The sequence below is a fragment of the Pseudorasbora parva genome, chromosome 23 (genome assembly GCF_024679245.1).
Source record: "Pseudorasbora parva isolate DD20220531a chromosome 23, ASM2467924v1, whole genome shotgun sequence".
Classification (NCBI taxonomy): Eukaryota; Metazoa; Chordata; class Actinopteri; order Cypriniformes; family Gobionidae; genus Pseudorasbora; species Pseudorasbora parva.
Window position 1 is genome coordinate 36,795,536 of NC_090194.1, and position 15,997 is coordinate 36,811,532.

A 15,997-nucleotide genomic window follows, 5' to 3' on the forward strand; every position below is an offset into this window, starting at 1 on the left:
GCAAGAAAGCAGAAGGATTCCAGATTGAGTCATTGGATGGAAAAGTTTTCATCTCCCTTCCACCACTCATTGAATGTCTTGAGATCTTGAATGAAATTCCAACGCCAAGGGCAGTTTTACACCAGCCTCATCTCCGACACATTGCTAAGTACAACTGAGAAGACGCTGGGACAGACAGTGTTTAACAGAATGGAGCATGACAATAAACCTGCTCCATCAGTTGAAGACATAGCTTTCCTAAAGATAATGGACACAAGTGTCTACATAAATGATACTAACAGCTGGGTAGCTCCTCTTCCATTCAGAGAACCGTGGCAGTCCTTGCCAAACAACAAAGTGAAAGTAGTTAACCGGTTTACATCCCTGCAGCGAACTCTGAAGAGGAAACCTGAGATGCAGCAACAGTATGTGGCTTTCATGGAAAAGATGCCACTGAGAGAAGAGGAAGAATGCTGGTATCTTCCAACATTCAGAGTCTACAATCCACGAAACCCCAATCAGATCAGGGTGATCTTTGATTCCAGCGCTCGATACTATAGTGTCTCTCAATGACATGCTCCTCACAGGACCTGATCTTAATAACTGATTTATGGGTGTCCTACTATGCTTTTGGAAAGAGAAGGTTGCAATTTTAGCGGACATTCAACAGATGTTCCAGTGTTTCTTGGTGCGTGAAGACCATCGTAACTTCCTCCGTTTCCTATGGCACAAGGACAATATCAACCAAGAAGTTATTGAATATCGGATGAAAGTCCATGTCTTTGGGCCATCTCCTGCCGTGGCAGTTTATGGATTGCGAAGAGCCATCAGAGAAGGTGCACAGGAGCATGTTCCTGATGCTGTCAGGTTTGTGGAAAGACATTTTTATGTTGATGATGGTTTGGTATCTGTACCTTCTGAAGCTGAGGCAATAGATTTGCTCCAATGAACCCGGGCCTCTCTTGCTGAGTCAAATGTTGGCTTACACGAGTTTGTTTCGAACTCTCAAACAGTCATGGAAGCTTTCCCACCTGAAGATTGTGCTTCGATAATCAAGGACCTAGATTTGAGTGGAGAAACCTTACCCACACAACAGAGCTTGGGTCTGCTGTGGGAGATCATGAACAATACATTCACTTATTCTGCATCCACCATTAGCAAACCATTTACCCGTTGTGGAGTTCTTTCCACTGTCAACAGTGTTTATGATCCTTTGGGTCTACTGTCACAATCCAGGGAAGAGCCCTCCTCAGAGAACTTACCTCTGAACTCTCAGACTGGGACACACTTCTCCCAGAAGACAAACTAAGCAGATGGGAATTCTGGAGAGATTCGCTTCAAGAGCTAAAACAGCTTCATATACAGCGTACATACACAACAACTTCCCTCACTAAAGCAGTGCACACAATTGTGTGTGTGCTCGGATGCGTATACCAAGGCCATAGGTGCTCTAGCATACCTGAAAGCACTTCAGAAAGATGGGCAAGTAGAAGTAGGATTCGTTATGGGCAAAGCAAAGTTAACACCCTTGTCTGAACCTACAATTCCAAGGCTTGAATTGTGCGCCGCTGTCTTAGCAGTAGAGTTGGCAGATCTCATCCAGGATGAGCTTAATCTAAACTTGGATGACATAAAGTTCTTTACAGACAGCAAAGTGGTGCTCGGCTATGTTTGTAACGAAATGAAACGATTCTACATGTATGTTCACAATAGAGTCCAACGGATCCATCAGTCCTCGAGACCTGAGCAATGGCACTTTGTGCGTACAGAGGAAAATCCAGCAGATTATGGATCAAGATATTTACCTGCATCTTGCCTGGAGCAAACTTCTTGGTTCTATGTCCCTCTTTCCTGCGTCAGCGACCTGCAGAGAAAACACAAGCAAGAGAGACATTTGAGCTAATTGAACCTGAAAAAGATTCGGAAATTAGACTGCAAGTACAAACCTGTGCTACTAACCTGAAAGAACCAGAGTTTACCTCTGATTGCTTCCAGCGATTCTCCACCTTTAGATCCTTAGTAAGGGGAGTAGCATATTTAGTCCATGTAACAAGATCCTGCAAACATATAAACCAAAACAGCAAATGTAAAGGTTGGCACAGATGTGACTTACCTTGTACTCCAGATGAAATAAACCAAGCAAAGAATGTTATCCTTAAAGCAACACAAAAAGCTGTGTTTGCAAAAAAACGCTCACCCCTCCAAGTTAACCAAGCAGTATCCAAAAGTAGCCGCTTGTTGAAACTCAGTCCAACCATGGAGGACAATTTGATTTGTGTTGGAGATCGACTAAAACACTCTCAGGTTGCAACTGCAGAAAAGAAAGCCACATCTCTCTTCTGCTCATAAGACATCACCATGAGCAAGTGTAACATCAGGGTTGTCACTTGACAGAAGGAGCGATCAGATCTGCCGGACTATGGATCTTGGGATTCAAGACGCTGATTAATTCAGTACTTCACAATTGCATCACTTGCTGCAAGCTGCGTGGAAAGTTGGAAGAACAACGCATGGCTGACCTGCCATATGAACGTCTCTCAACTTGCCCTCCATTTACGTATGTGGGTCTTGATGGATTTGGACCCCGGTCTGTTACAACCCGACGGACCAGAGGAGGACAGGCAGAGAGCAAGCGGTGGGCCATCATGTTCTGCTGTAATCAAATCTATGACCACGTCAAGCTGCATAAATGCTCCGAGGCGGTTCTTTGCACTCAGAGGCCCTGCAGAACAGCTCTGTTCCGATTGTGGTACCAATTTCATTGGAGCGTGCAAGGAGCTTGGGATGGACAAAACGGTGCAGCGGTACCTCAGTGAGCAAGATTGGCATTGCCAGAAGAATCCTTGATTCAATGTTTTTACAGCTAAACACTCGCTTAACCCATGAAGTTCTTTGCACATTAATGGCAGAGGTTACTGCTATCATTAATGCACGGCCAATGTTAACTGTGTCCTCAGACCCAGAACAACCTTTCATACTTTCACCATCAATGCTCCTCACACAGAAGAAAGGAGTTCCATCTCCTCCTGGAGACTTCTCGGACAAGCACCTGTACACAAAGCAATGGAGACACGTTCAGGCTCTTGCAAACCAGTTCTGGACCCGCTGGAGTCGTGAATATTTACCTTGCTTGCAACACAGACAAAAGTGAACAGCAAGAATTTCTGCCTCGCAGAAATGTTCAAGTTGGAGATTTAGTTCTGCTCAGGGGCAAGCAGCTCGCAACTGCTGGCCTATGGCCAATATTTTTAGCCATATTCCCTGGAAAGGATCGCTATGTAAGGAAGGTTGAGGTGACAACGAGTGAACAAGGCAATGTAAACCTTCTAACCAAAGACTGATTGTTCTACGTTTCTGACTGAAAGGTATTTTTTGCACTGTCAAGCTTATAGTGTGTTGTCCTTTTAGGATTTTAATTTTCAAATATCTTCTAAATATTTGTTGATGTATATCTTTGGGAAAAACATGAAATGTTAATAATTACTTTTTTATTTAAACAAAATCGTTTATAAAAACTCTGTATTATTCTTGTCATGTGATGTCACGTCCTGTTAAATCACTTCCTGTTAGCCATTCCTGCATGAAAACATTAGACTGCCATGGTGTGCTCTCGTTACCAATCCATCGGCATCCGCTACAAAGCACCATAGAGGCAATGCCGTAAGTTAACTTTTGACTTTTTGATGTGTTAAAGATTGTATATTGATAAGTATTTTGTTAAAAGGAAGATGTTTGATAAGTTTGTTTACTATTGAGTATAGCAATGCTAATAGCTATTATAACTGAAAAATAGCTATTATATAAAAAAAACAATACAACAATATTAACAATATTAATATTAACAATTTTTCTAAAAAAAGAAAAATATTATTAAGTTGTGTATATATATGTATGTATATATATATATCACCATTTTCGAATATTGATACATTTAATGAATGGATGGAAAAAACATTTACAAAGCCCAGTCAAAAAATTATGTTCATCAGTGGGGACTTTTAATATTGATTTGTTAAACCCAAATAATCATAAAAGGACGGAGGATTTTATTAAAACCGTGTTTAGTTTAGGGCTATATCCCCAGATTACTAGACCCAGTCGAATAACGTCTCATTGCGCGACACTAATAGATAATATATTTACAAATATCATAAAAAAATAATATAGTGAGTGATTTACTTATTAATGATATCAGTGACCTCCAACCAATTTGTATAGTGTATGACAATAACTATAGTCTAAATACACAAGATAAAAAAAACTTCTCTAAGGGTCAGAACAGAAGAAACAATGGAGGCAATAAAAGTTGATTTGCTAGCACAAGATTGGACGTTTATGGATAATGAGAAATATGTAGATAAAGCATATGAAAAATTCCTAAAAATATTTAAACTATTATATGATGAGAACTGCCCAATCAAAATATTAAGCAGGAAACAAAAACAAAATGATAGACCGTGGATTTCTAAGGGATTGCAAAATGCTTGCAAAAAGAAAAATATATTTTATAGAGAATTTATGAAACACAGAACAATACAGACTGAAAATAGATATAAGAATAGGTTAACTGATATAATGAAAACATGTAAGAAAGAATATTATGCAAAACTATTAGATAATAACAAAAATAATTTTAAAGCTATGTGAAACATCTTAAACAAAATTATTAAAAATAATACCAGATAATTATTATTTCACTGATAATGATGAAAAAATCAATGAAACGAAGGATGTGGTGAATGAGTTTAATACATTTTTTGGTAAATGTGGGTCCAAACTTAGCAGAGCAAATTCCAGTTCCACAAACATTAGATATAACAATTTAGTAGAAAGAAATCCTAACTCAATATTTTTGACAGCAGTTGATGAAAAAGAAATAATAAATATTGTTAAAGAATGCAAAAACAAAACATCCACTGATCATGATGGAAGAGACATATTAATTATACAAAATGTAATAGAGGGGATTGCCAAACCATTAATGAACATTTGTAATTCATCATTTTTAACGGGTAAATTTCCAACAAAAATGAAAATGGCAAAAGTTACTCCTATATACAAAAATGGAAACAGACACCAATTCACAAATTACAGGCCTTTCTCTGTATTATCACAATTTTCTAAGATCCTTGAACAATTATTTAACAACAGATTAGAGAAATTCATTGATAAAAATAAAAATAAACTACTTTCAGACAGTCAGTATGGATTTAGGGAAAAAAAAGTCAACAGCATTAGCATTAACATTGAAGAAATCATCAACGCTACAGATTAAAATAAATGTGCAGTTGGAGTATTTATTGATCTAAAAAAAAGCATTTGACACAATAAATCATGAAATCTTAATCAGTAAATTAGAACGAATTGGGATCAGGGGGGTAGTTTTAAATTGGGTAACCAGTTATCTGAGAGACAGACAGCAATTTGTGAAAATAGGAGAGTGTTCACCTGAATGTTTGGGCATGGATTGTGGTGTCCCACAGGGGTCAGTGCTGGGACCAAAGTTATTTTTACTTTATATTAATGATATTTGTAAAGTATCGGAAGTATTGAAGTTTGTATTATTTGCAGATGACACAAATATATTTGGTTCAGGAGACAACTTACAGCTACTTTCAGAATTAATCACCTCAGAATTTAGGAAAATAAAACAATGGTTGGATATTAATAGATTATGGATACATTTGAGTAAAACAACATTCATGGTGTTTTAATCAACAACAACCAAATCAACAAGTACAAATACAGATAGAGGGGTTTAACTTAGAAAGAGTACATGAAAATACATTTCTTGGAGTAATCATAGATGAAAAGATCTGTGTGAAGCCTCCTATAAAATACATCAAAACCAAACTGTCTAAAAGTATTGCAATTCTGGCTAGAGATAAGCATATACTTGATCTTACATCTCTTCGTGTATTGTTCATTAGTGTTACCTTATTTGAACTACTGTGTAGAGGTTTGGGGAAGCACTTACCAACATTCATTACAGCCGTTAGTAATAATACAAAAACGAGCTATGAGAATCATTCATAATGTTGGATTCTCTGAACACACAAATTCATTATTTTGGAAGTCGAGATTAATAAAATACTATGATCAAATCGAATATCAAAGTGCAATATACACAAAATAGATGAAAGTTTAAAGCAATGCTCTTACATATTCCTCTTTAAAAAATGTATAGAGAAAAGGTTCTTAAGAAGTTTCAAGAAGTACTGTAGGAAAATGGGAGCGCTCCGTTATGATTTGTAATACTTGTTAGTAATTACTTTTGAATTATGTATGTATGTATACGGTATGTGGGGGTATACATGTGTATGGGTGTATGTATGTATATACAATTGTGTAGGCCTACATGCGTATGTATATGTGTATGAGTAGGCGTAGGCATATGTATGTTATTTAAAAGAAAATAAGAATTAAAGGGGTAGGAGTATATAAGTTTTACTACTTCCTACTCGTTTTTCGTACATGAGATAGAAGCATGTTTTTATAGGAAAGTATTAGATACTTTGCTGTGTTTTTTATTTTACTTTTCTATTGTTCAATTTTTTTCATGGGGGGGGGGTTTGGGGGGCATTACGTCCTCACATAAACCCATAATAATAATAATACATTTTATTTGTAGCTGTGCTCTTCCTACCTGTATAACAACTTAACAAGTAGGAAATATGCAGTGCAAACTGATAACAATTTATGTATAAGTTATGAATTGTATATAGATTCATCCTTATTAAAGGTACTGAAGTTATTTAGTCAAGAGCAGAGCAAGGTATTTACACGAGGGTTTAGGTTTTTTGGCAGGAGTGCCTTCCATCTCTATCGATACTTAAGTCCATCATCCGTCTCTGTTTTGTTTTTTCCCACGTTGTCACTCGTCATCTGACCTCACACACTAACCTCGCGACAACGGCCACCTACACTGTAGGCTACGGCAGATTGCAGTTATCGCGAGGCTAGTTACAGAGCTCAGATTGGAAATGTTTTTGTTTTTTTTACTTCGGTATTATTATTTTTTATTAACACAGATTAAAATACGGGAAAATACGAATGCGGGAAAGAAGGCTATTATACGGGACTTTGCCAGCCAAAACGGGATACTTGACAGGTATGTCAAGAAATGTACACTTAATATTATTGTATTGTTTTATCACAGTTTTCACCGTTACGTCTTTATGAAGAATTGTGACAGTAAATGAGTAAGCTTTCCACGACTCTGTCTTCATTGGCAACGGTTTAACTTGATGTGTAGTCAGAGTTTAGACAAACTGCACAAGAACATTATAATTTAACATTTAAACTTAAAACTGAAGGAAAGTCCAAAAATATTTGTAAATAATTTGGAATTTGAACAACAAGAAAAGGCTTTCAGGATGGTCAACATTGCCAACACAGTGGATGGCCGATATTGGATAGCTGTATATTTTTTAGATGTGGTGTAGGTGATCAGTGTAGAGTAAGAGAGTGATGTGGTGTGGGCGATCAGTGTAGAGTAAGAGAGAGTGATATGGTGTGGGCGATCAGTGTAGAGTAAGAGAGAGTGATGTGGTGTAGGTGATCAGTGTAGAGTAAGAGAGAGTGATGTGGTGTGGGCGATCAGTGTAGAGTAAGAGAGTGATGTGGTGTGGGCGATCAGTGTAGAGTAAGAGAGAGTGATGTGGTGTAGGTGATCAGTGTAGAGTAAGAGAGAGTGATGTGGTGTGGGCGATCAGTGTAGAGTAAGAGAGAGTGATGTGGTGTAGGTGATCAGTGTAGAGTAAGAGAGAGTGATGTGGTGTGGGTGATCAGTGTAGAGTAAGAGAGAGTGATGTGGTGTGGGCGATCAGTGTAGAGTAAGAGAGTGATGTGGTGTGGGCGATCAGTGTAGAGTAAGAGAGAGTGATGTGGTGTGGGTGATCAGTGTAGAGTAAGAGAGTGATGTGGTGTGGGTGATCAGTGTAGAGTAAGAGAGAGTGATGTGGTGTGGGCGATCAGTGTAGAGTAAGAGAGTGATGTGGTGTGGGCGATCAGTGTAGAGTAAGAGAGAGTGATGTGGTGTGGGCGATCAGTGTAGAGTAAGAGAGTGATGTGGTGTGGGCGATCAGTGTAGAGTAAGAGAGTGATGTGGTGTGGGCGATCAGTGTAGAGTAAGAGAGAGTGATGTGGTGTGGGCGATCAGTGTAGAGTAAGAGAGAGTGATGTGGTGTAGGTGATCAGTGTAGAGTAAGAGAGAGTGATGTGGTGTGGGCGATCAGTGTAGAGTAAGAGAGAGTGATGTGGTGTGGGCGATCAGTGTAGAGTAAGAGAGAGTGATGTGGTGTGGGCGATCAGTGTAGAGTAAGAGAGAGTGATGTGGTGTGGGCGATCAGTGTAGAGTAAGAGAGTGATGTGGTGTGGGCGATCAGTGTAGAGTAAGAGAGTGATGTGGTGTGGGCGATCAGTGTAGAGTAAGAGAGAGTGATGTGGTGTGGGCGATCAGTGTAGAGTAAGAGAGAGTGATGTGGTGTGGGCGATCAGTGTAGAGTAAGAGAGTGATGTGGTGTAGGCGATCAGTGTAGAGTAAGAGAGTGATGTGGTGTGGGCGATCAGTGTAGAGTAAGAGAGAGTGATGTGGTGTAGGTGATCAGTGTAGAGTAAGAGAGTGATGTGGTGTAGGTGATCAGTGTAGAGTAAGAGAGTGATGTGGTGTGGGCGATCAGTGTAGAGTAAGAGAGTGATGTGGTGTGGGCGATCAGTGTAGAGTAAGAGAGAGTGATGTGGTGTGGGCGATCAGTGTAGAGTAAGAGAGAGTGATGTGGTGTGGGCGATCAGTGTAGAGTAAGAGAGAGTGATGTGGTGTGGGCGATCAGTGTAGAGTAAGAGAGAGTGATGTGGTGTGGGCGATCAGTGTAGAGTAAGAGAGAGTGATGTGGTGTGGGCGATCAGTGTAGAGTAAGAGAGTGATGTGGTGTGGGCGATCAGTGTAGAGTAAGAGAGTGATGTGGTGTGGGCGATCAGTGTAGAGTAAGAGAGAGTGATGTGGTGTGGGCGATCAGTGTAGAGTAAGAGAGAGTGATGTGGTGTGGGCGATCAGTGTAGAGTAAGAGAGAGTGATGTGGTGTGGGCGATCAGTGTAGAGTAAGAGAGTGATGTGGTGTGGGCGATCAGTGTAGAGTAAGAGAGTGATGTGGTGTGGGTGATCAGTGTAGAGTAAGAGAGTGATGTGGTGTGGGCGATCAGTGTAGAGTAAGAGAGAGTGATGTGGTGTGGGCGATCAGTGTAGAGTAAGAGAGAGTGATGTGGTGTGGGCGATCAGTGTAGAGTAAGAGAGAGTGATGTGGTGTGGGCGATCAGTGTAGAGTAAGAGAGAGTGATGTGGTGTGGGCGATCAGTGTAGAGTAAGAGAGTGATGTGGTGTGGGCGATCAGTGTAGAGTAAGAGAGTGATGTGGTGTGGGCGATCAGTGTAGAGTAAGAGAGAGTGATGTGGTGTGGGCGATCAGTGTAGAGTAAGAGAGAGTGATGTGGTGTGGGCGATCAGTGTAGAGTAAGAGAGTGATGTGGTGTGGGCGATCAGTGTAGAGTAAGAGAGTGATGTGGTGTAGGCGATCAGTGTAGAGTAAGAGAGTGATGTGGTGTGGGCGATCAGTGTAGAGTAAGAGAGAGTGATGTGGTGTAGGTGATCAGTGTAGAGTAAGAGAGTGATGTGGTGTAGGTGATCAGTGTAGAGTAAGAGAGTGATGTGGTGTGGGCGATCAGTGTAGAGTAAGAGAGAGTGATGTGGTGTGGGCGATCAGTGTAGAGTAAGAGAGAGTGATGTGGTGTAGGTGATCAGTGTAGAGTAAGAGAGAGTGATGTGGTGTGGGCGATCAGTGTAGAGTAAGAGAGAGTGATGTGGTGTGGGCGATCAGTGTAGAGTAAGAGAGAGTGATGTGGTGTGGGCGATCAGTGTAGAGTAAGAGAGAGTGATGTGGTGTGGGCGATCAGTGTAGAGTAAGAGAGTGATGTGGTGTGGGCGATCAGTGTAGAGTAAGAGAGAGTGATGTGGTGTGGGCGATCAGTGTAGAGTAAGAGAGTGATGTGGTGTGGGCGATCAGTGTAGAGTAAGAGAGTGATGTGGTGTGGGCGATCAGTGTAGAGTAAGAGAGAGTGATGTGGTGTGGGCGATCAGTGTAGAGTAAGAGAGAGTGATGTGGTGTGGGCGATCAGTGTAGAGTAAGAGAGTGATGTGGTGTGGGCGATCAGTGTAGAGTAAGAGAGAGTGATGTGGTGTGGGCGATCAGTGTAGAGTAAGAGAGAGTGATGTGGTGTGGGCGATCAGTGTAGAGTAAGAGAGAGTGATGTGGTGTGGGCGATCAGTGTAGAGTAAGAGAGTGATGTGGTGTGGGCGATCAGTGTAGAGTAAGAGAGAGTGATGTGGTGTGGGCGATCAGTGTAGAGTAAGAGAGAGTGATGTGGTGTAGGCGATCAGTGTAGAGTAAGAGAGTGATGTGGTGTAGGTGATCAGTGTAGAGTAAGAGAGTGATGTGGTGTGGGCGATCAGTGTAGAGTAAGAGAGAGTGATGTGGTGTGGGTGATCAGTGTAGAGTAAGAGAGAGTGATGTGGTGTGGGCGATCAGTGTAGAGTAAGAGAGAGTGATGTGGTGTGGGCGATCAGTGTAGAGTAAGAGAGAGTGATGTGGTGTGGGCGATCAGTGTAGAGTAAGAGAGAGTGATGTGGTGTGGGCGATCAGTGTAGAGTAAGAGAGTGATGTGGTGTGGGCGATCAGTGTAGAGTAAGAGAGAGTGATGTGGTGTGGGCGATCAGTGTAGAGTAAGAGAGTGATGTGGTGTGGGCGATCAGTGTAGAGTAAGAGAGTGATGTGGTGTAGGTGATCAGTGTAGAGTAAGAGAGTGATGTGGTGTAGGTGATCAGTGTAGAGTAAGAGAGTGATGTGGTGTGGGCGATCAGTGTAGAGTAAGAGAGTGATGTGGTGTGGGCGATCAGTGTAGAGTAAGAGAGAGTGATGTGGTGTGGGCGATCAGTGTAGAGTAAGAGAGAGTGATGTGGTGTGGGCGATCAGTGTAGAGTAAGAGAGTGATGTGGTGTGGGCGATCAGTGTAGAGTAAGAGAGTGATGTGGTGTAGGTGATCAGTGTAGAGTAAGAGAGAGTGATGTGGTGTGGGCGATCAGTGTAGAGTAAGAGAGTGATGTGGTGTGGGCGATCAGTGTAGAGTAAGAGAGTGATGTGGTGTGGGCGATCAGTGTAGAGTAAGAGAGAGTGATGTGGTGTGGGCGATCAGTGTAGAGTAAGAGAGAGTGATGTGGTGTGGGCGATCAGTGTAGAGTAAGAGAGAGTGATGTGGTGTGGGCGATCAGTGTAGAGTAAGAGAGTGATGTGGTGTGGGCGATCAGTGTAGAGTAAGAGAGAGTGATGTGGTGTGGGCGATCAGTGTAGAGTAAGAGAGTGATGTGGTGTGGGCGATCAGTGTAGAGTAAGAGAGTGATGTGGTGTAGGTGATCAGTGTAGAGTAAGAGAGTGATGTGGTGTAGGTGATCAGTGTAGAGTAAGAGAGTGATGTGGTGTGGGCGATCAGTGTAGAGTAAGAGAGTGATGTGGTGTGGGCGATCAGTGTAGAGTAAGAGAGAGTGATGTGGTGTGGGCGATCAGTGTAGAGTAAGAGAGAGTGATGTGGTGTGGGCGATCAGTGTAGAGTAAGAGAGTGATGTGGTGTGGGCGATCAGTGTAGAGTAAGAGAGTGATGTGGTGTAGGTGATCAGTGTAGAGTAAGAGAGAGTGATGTGGTGTGGGCGATCAGTGTAGAGTAAGAGAGTGATGTGGTGTGGGCGATCAGTGTAGAGTAAGAGAGAGTGATGTGGTGTGGGCGATCAGTGTAGAGTAAGAGAGTGATGTGGTGTGGGCGATCAGTGTAGAGTAAGAGAGTGATGTGGTGTAGGTGATCAGTGTAGAGTAAGAGAGTGATGTGGTGTAGGTGATCAGTGTAGAGTAAGAGAGTGATGTGGTGTGGGCGATCAGTGTAGAGTAAGAGAGTGATGTGGTGTGGGCGATCAGTGTAGAGTAAGAGAGAGTGATGTGGTGTGGGCGATCAGTGTAGAGTAAGAGAGACTGATGTGGTGTGGGCGATCAGTGTAGAGTAAGAGAGTGATGTGGTGTGGGCGATCAGTGTAGAGTAAGAGAGTGATGTGGTGTAGGTGATCAGTGTAGAGTAAGAGAGAGTGATGTGGTGTGGGCGATCAGTGTAGAGTAAGAGAGTGATGTGGTGTGGGCGATCAGTGTAGAGTAAGAGAGAGTGATGTGGTGTGGGCGATCAGTGTAGAGTAAGAGAGTGATGTGGTGTGGGCGATCAGTGTAGAGTAAGAGAGTGATGTGGTGTAGGTGATCAGTGTAGAGTAAGAGAGAGTGATGTGGTGTGGGCGATCAGTGTAGAGTAAGAGAGTGATGTGGTGTGGGCGATCAGTGTAGAGTAAGAGAGTGATGTGGTGTGGGCGATCAGTGTAGAGTAAGAGAGTGATGTGGTGTAGGTGATCAGTGTAGAGTAAGAGAGAGTGATGTGGTGTGGGCGATCAGTGTAGAGTAAGAGAGTGATGTGGTGTGGGCGATCAGTGTAGAGTAAGAGAGTGATGTGGTGTGGGCGATCAGTGTAGAGTAAGAGAGAGTGATGTGGTGTAGGCGATCAGTGTAGAGTAAGAGAGAGTGATGTGGTGTAGGCGATCAGTGTAGAGTAAGAGAGAGTGATGTGGTGTAGGCGATCAGTGTAGAGTAAGAGAGAGTGATGTGGTGTGGGCGATCAGTGTAGAGTAAGAGAGAGTGATGTGGTGTAGGCGATCAGTGTAGAGTAAGAGAGAGTGATGTGGTGTAGGCGATCAGTGTAGAGTAAGAGAGAGTGATGTGGTGTAGGCGATCAGTGTAGAGTAAGAGAGAGTGATGTGGTGTGGGCGATCAGTGTAGAGTAAGAGAGAGTGATGTGGTGTGGGCGATCAGTGTAGAGTAAGAGAGTGATGTGGTGTGGGCGATCAGTGTAGAGTAAGAGAGTGATGTGGTGTGGGCGATCAGTGTAGAGTAAGAGAGAGTGATGTGGTGTGGGCGATCAGTGTAGAGTAAGAGAGAGTGATGTGGTGTGGGCGATCAGTGTAGAGTAAGAGAGTGATGTGGTGTGGGCGATCAGTGTAGAGTAAGAGAGTGATGTGGTGTGGGCGATCAGTGTAGAGTAAGAGAGAGTGATGTGGTGTGGGCGATCAGTGTAGAGTAAGAGAGTGATGTGGTGTGGGCGATCAGTGTAGAGTAAGAGAGTGATGTGGTGTGGGTGATCAGTGTAGAGTAAGAGAGAGTGATGTGGTGTGGGCGATCAGTGTAGAGTAAGAGAGAGTGATGTGGTGTGGGCGATCAGTGTAGAGTAAGAGAGTGATGTGGTGTAGGTGATCAGTGTAGAGTAAGAGAGTGATGTGGTGTAGGTGATCAGTGTAGAGTAAGAGAGAGTGATGTGGTGTGGGCGATCAGTGTAGAGTAAGAGAGTGATGTGGTGTGGGCGATCAGTGTAGAGTAAGAGAGAGTGATGTGGTGTGGGCGATCAGTGTAGAGTAAGAGAGAGTGATGTGGTGTGGGCGATCAGTGTAGAGTAAGAGAGTGATGTGGTGTGGGCGATCAGTGTAGAGTAAGAGAGTGATGTGGTGTAGGTGATCAGTGTAGAGTAAGAGAGAGTGATGTGGTGTGGGTGATCAGTGTAGAGTAAGAGAGAGTGATGTGGTGTGGGCGATCAGTGTAGAGTAAGAGAGAGTGATGTGGTGTAGGTGATCAGTGTAGAGTAAGAGAGTGATGTGGTGTAGGTGATCAGTGTAGAGTAAGAGAGTGATGTGGTGTGGGCGATCAGTGTAGAGTAAGAGAGAGATGTGGTGTAGGTGATCAGTGTAGAGTAAGAGAGAGTGATGTGGTGTAGGTGATCAGTGTAGAGTAAGAGAGAGTGATGTGGTGTGGGCGATCAGTGTAGAGTAAGAGAGAGTGATGTGGTGTGGGTGATCAGTGTAGAGTAAGAGAGAGTGATGTGGTGTGGGCGATCAGTGTAGAGTAAGAGAGTGATGTGGTGTGGGCGATCAGTGTAGAGTAAGAGAGAGTGATGTGGTGTGGGCGATCAGTGTAGAGTAAGAGAGTGATGTGGTGTGGGCGATCAGTGTAGAGTAAGAGAGTGATGTGGTGTAGGTGATCAGTGTAGAGTAAGAGAGAGTGATGTGGTGTGGGCGATCAGTGTAGAGTAAGAGAGTGATGTGGTGTGGGCGATCAGTGTAGAGTAAGAGAGTGATGTGGTGTGGGCGATCAGTGTAGAGTAAGAGAGTGATGTGGTGTAGGTGATCAGTGTAGAGTAAGAGAGAGTGATGTGGTGTGGGCGATCAGTGTAGAGTAAGAGAGTGATGTGGTGTGGGCGATCAGTGTAGAGTAAGAGAGTGATGTGGTGTGGGCGATCAGTGTAGAGTAAGAGAGAGTGATGTGGTGTAGGTGATCAGTGTAGAGTAAGAGAGTGATGTGGTGTAGGTGATCAGTGTAGAGTAAGAGAGTGATGTGGTGTGGGCGATCAGTGTAGAGTAAGAGAGAGATGTGGTGTAGGTGATCAGTGTAGAGTAAGAGAGAGTGATGTGGTGTGGGCGATCAGTGTAGAGTAAGAGAGTGATGTGGTGTGGGCGATCAGTGTAGAGTAAGAGAGAGTGATGTGGTGTAGGTGATCAGTGTAGAGTAAGAGAGAGTGATGTGGTGTGGGCGATCAGTGTAGAGTAAGAGAGAGTGATGTGGTGTAGGTGATCAGTGTAGAGTAAGAGAGAGTGATGTGGTGTGGGTGATCAGTGTAGAGTAAGAGAGAGTGATGTGGTGTGGGCGATCAGTGTAGAGTAAGAGAGTGATGTGGTGTGGGCGATCAGTGTAGAGTAAGAGAGAGTGATGTGGTGTGGGTGATCAGTGTAGAGTAAGAGAGTGATGTGGTGTGGGTGATCAGTGTAGAGTAAGAGAGAGTGATGTGGTGTGGGCGATCAGTGTAGAGTAAGAGAGAGTGATGTGGTGTGGGCGATCAGTGTAGAGTAAGAGAGAGTGATGTGGTGTGGGTGATCAGTGTAGAGTAAGAGAGAGTGATGTGGTGTGGGCGATCAGTGTAGAGTAAGAGAGTGATGTGGTGTGGGCGATCAGTGTAGAGTAAGAGAGAGTGATGTGGTGTGGGCGATCAGTGTAGAGTAAGAGAGTGATGTGGTGTGGGCGATCAGTGTAGAGTAAGAGAGTGATGTGGTGTAGGCGATCAGTGTAGAGTAAGAGAGTGATGTGGTGTGGGCGATCAGTGTAGAGTAAGAGAGAGTGATGTGGTGTGGGCGATCAGTGTAGAGTAAGAGAGTGATGTGGTGTGGGCGATCAGTGTAGAGTAAGAGAGTGATGTGGTGTGGGCGATCAGTGTAGAGTAAGAGAGAGTGATGTGGTGTGGGCGATCAGTGTAGAGTAAGAGAGTGATGTGGTGTGGGCGATCAGTGTAGAGTAAGAGAGTGATGTGGTGTGGGTGATCAGTGTAGAGTAAGAGAGGTTTGTGATGACTAAGGACCCACTTTATATTAGGTGGCCTTAACTACAATGTACTAACATTGTAATTAATCATTTGATACAATGCACTTATTGTGTACATACATGTTTTTACATTGTACTTACATTTTAAAAATATCCGCATGTAATTACGTCTGTAATTAATTTCTGTAGTTACATTTGTAATTACACAGTTGGCACTTCCCTTACACCTAACTCTACCCTTAAACTAACCCACACCTGACCCTAACTCTACCCTTAAACTGACCCACACCACCACACCTGTCCCTAACTCTACCCTTAAACTTACCCATACCACCACACCTGTCCCTAACTCTACCCGTATCCCACCTTAATATCAGCAAAAGTGCTTTGCAACACAATTTGAACACAGTAAGTACATTGTACTTATTTTTTGATGTAAGTACATAGTACTTAAGGCCACCTAATATAAAGTGGGGCCAACTAGAATCACATGAAACCACACACACAAAAACACATGACACATCTATA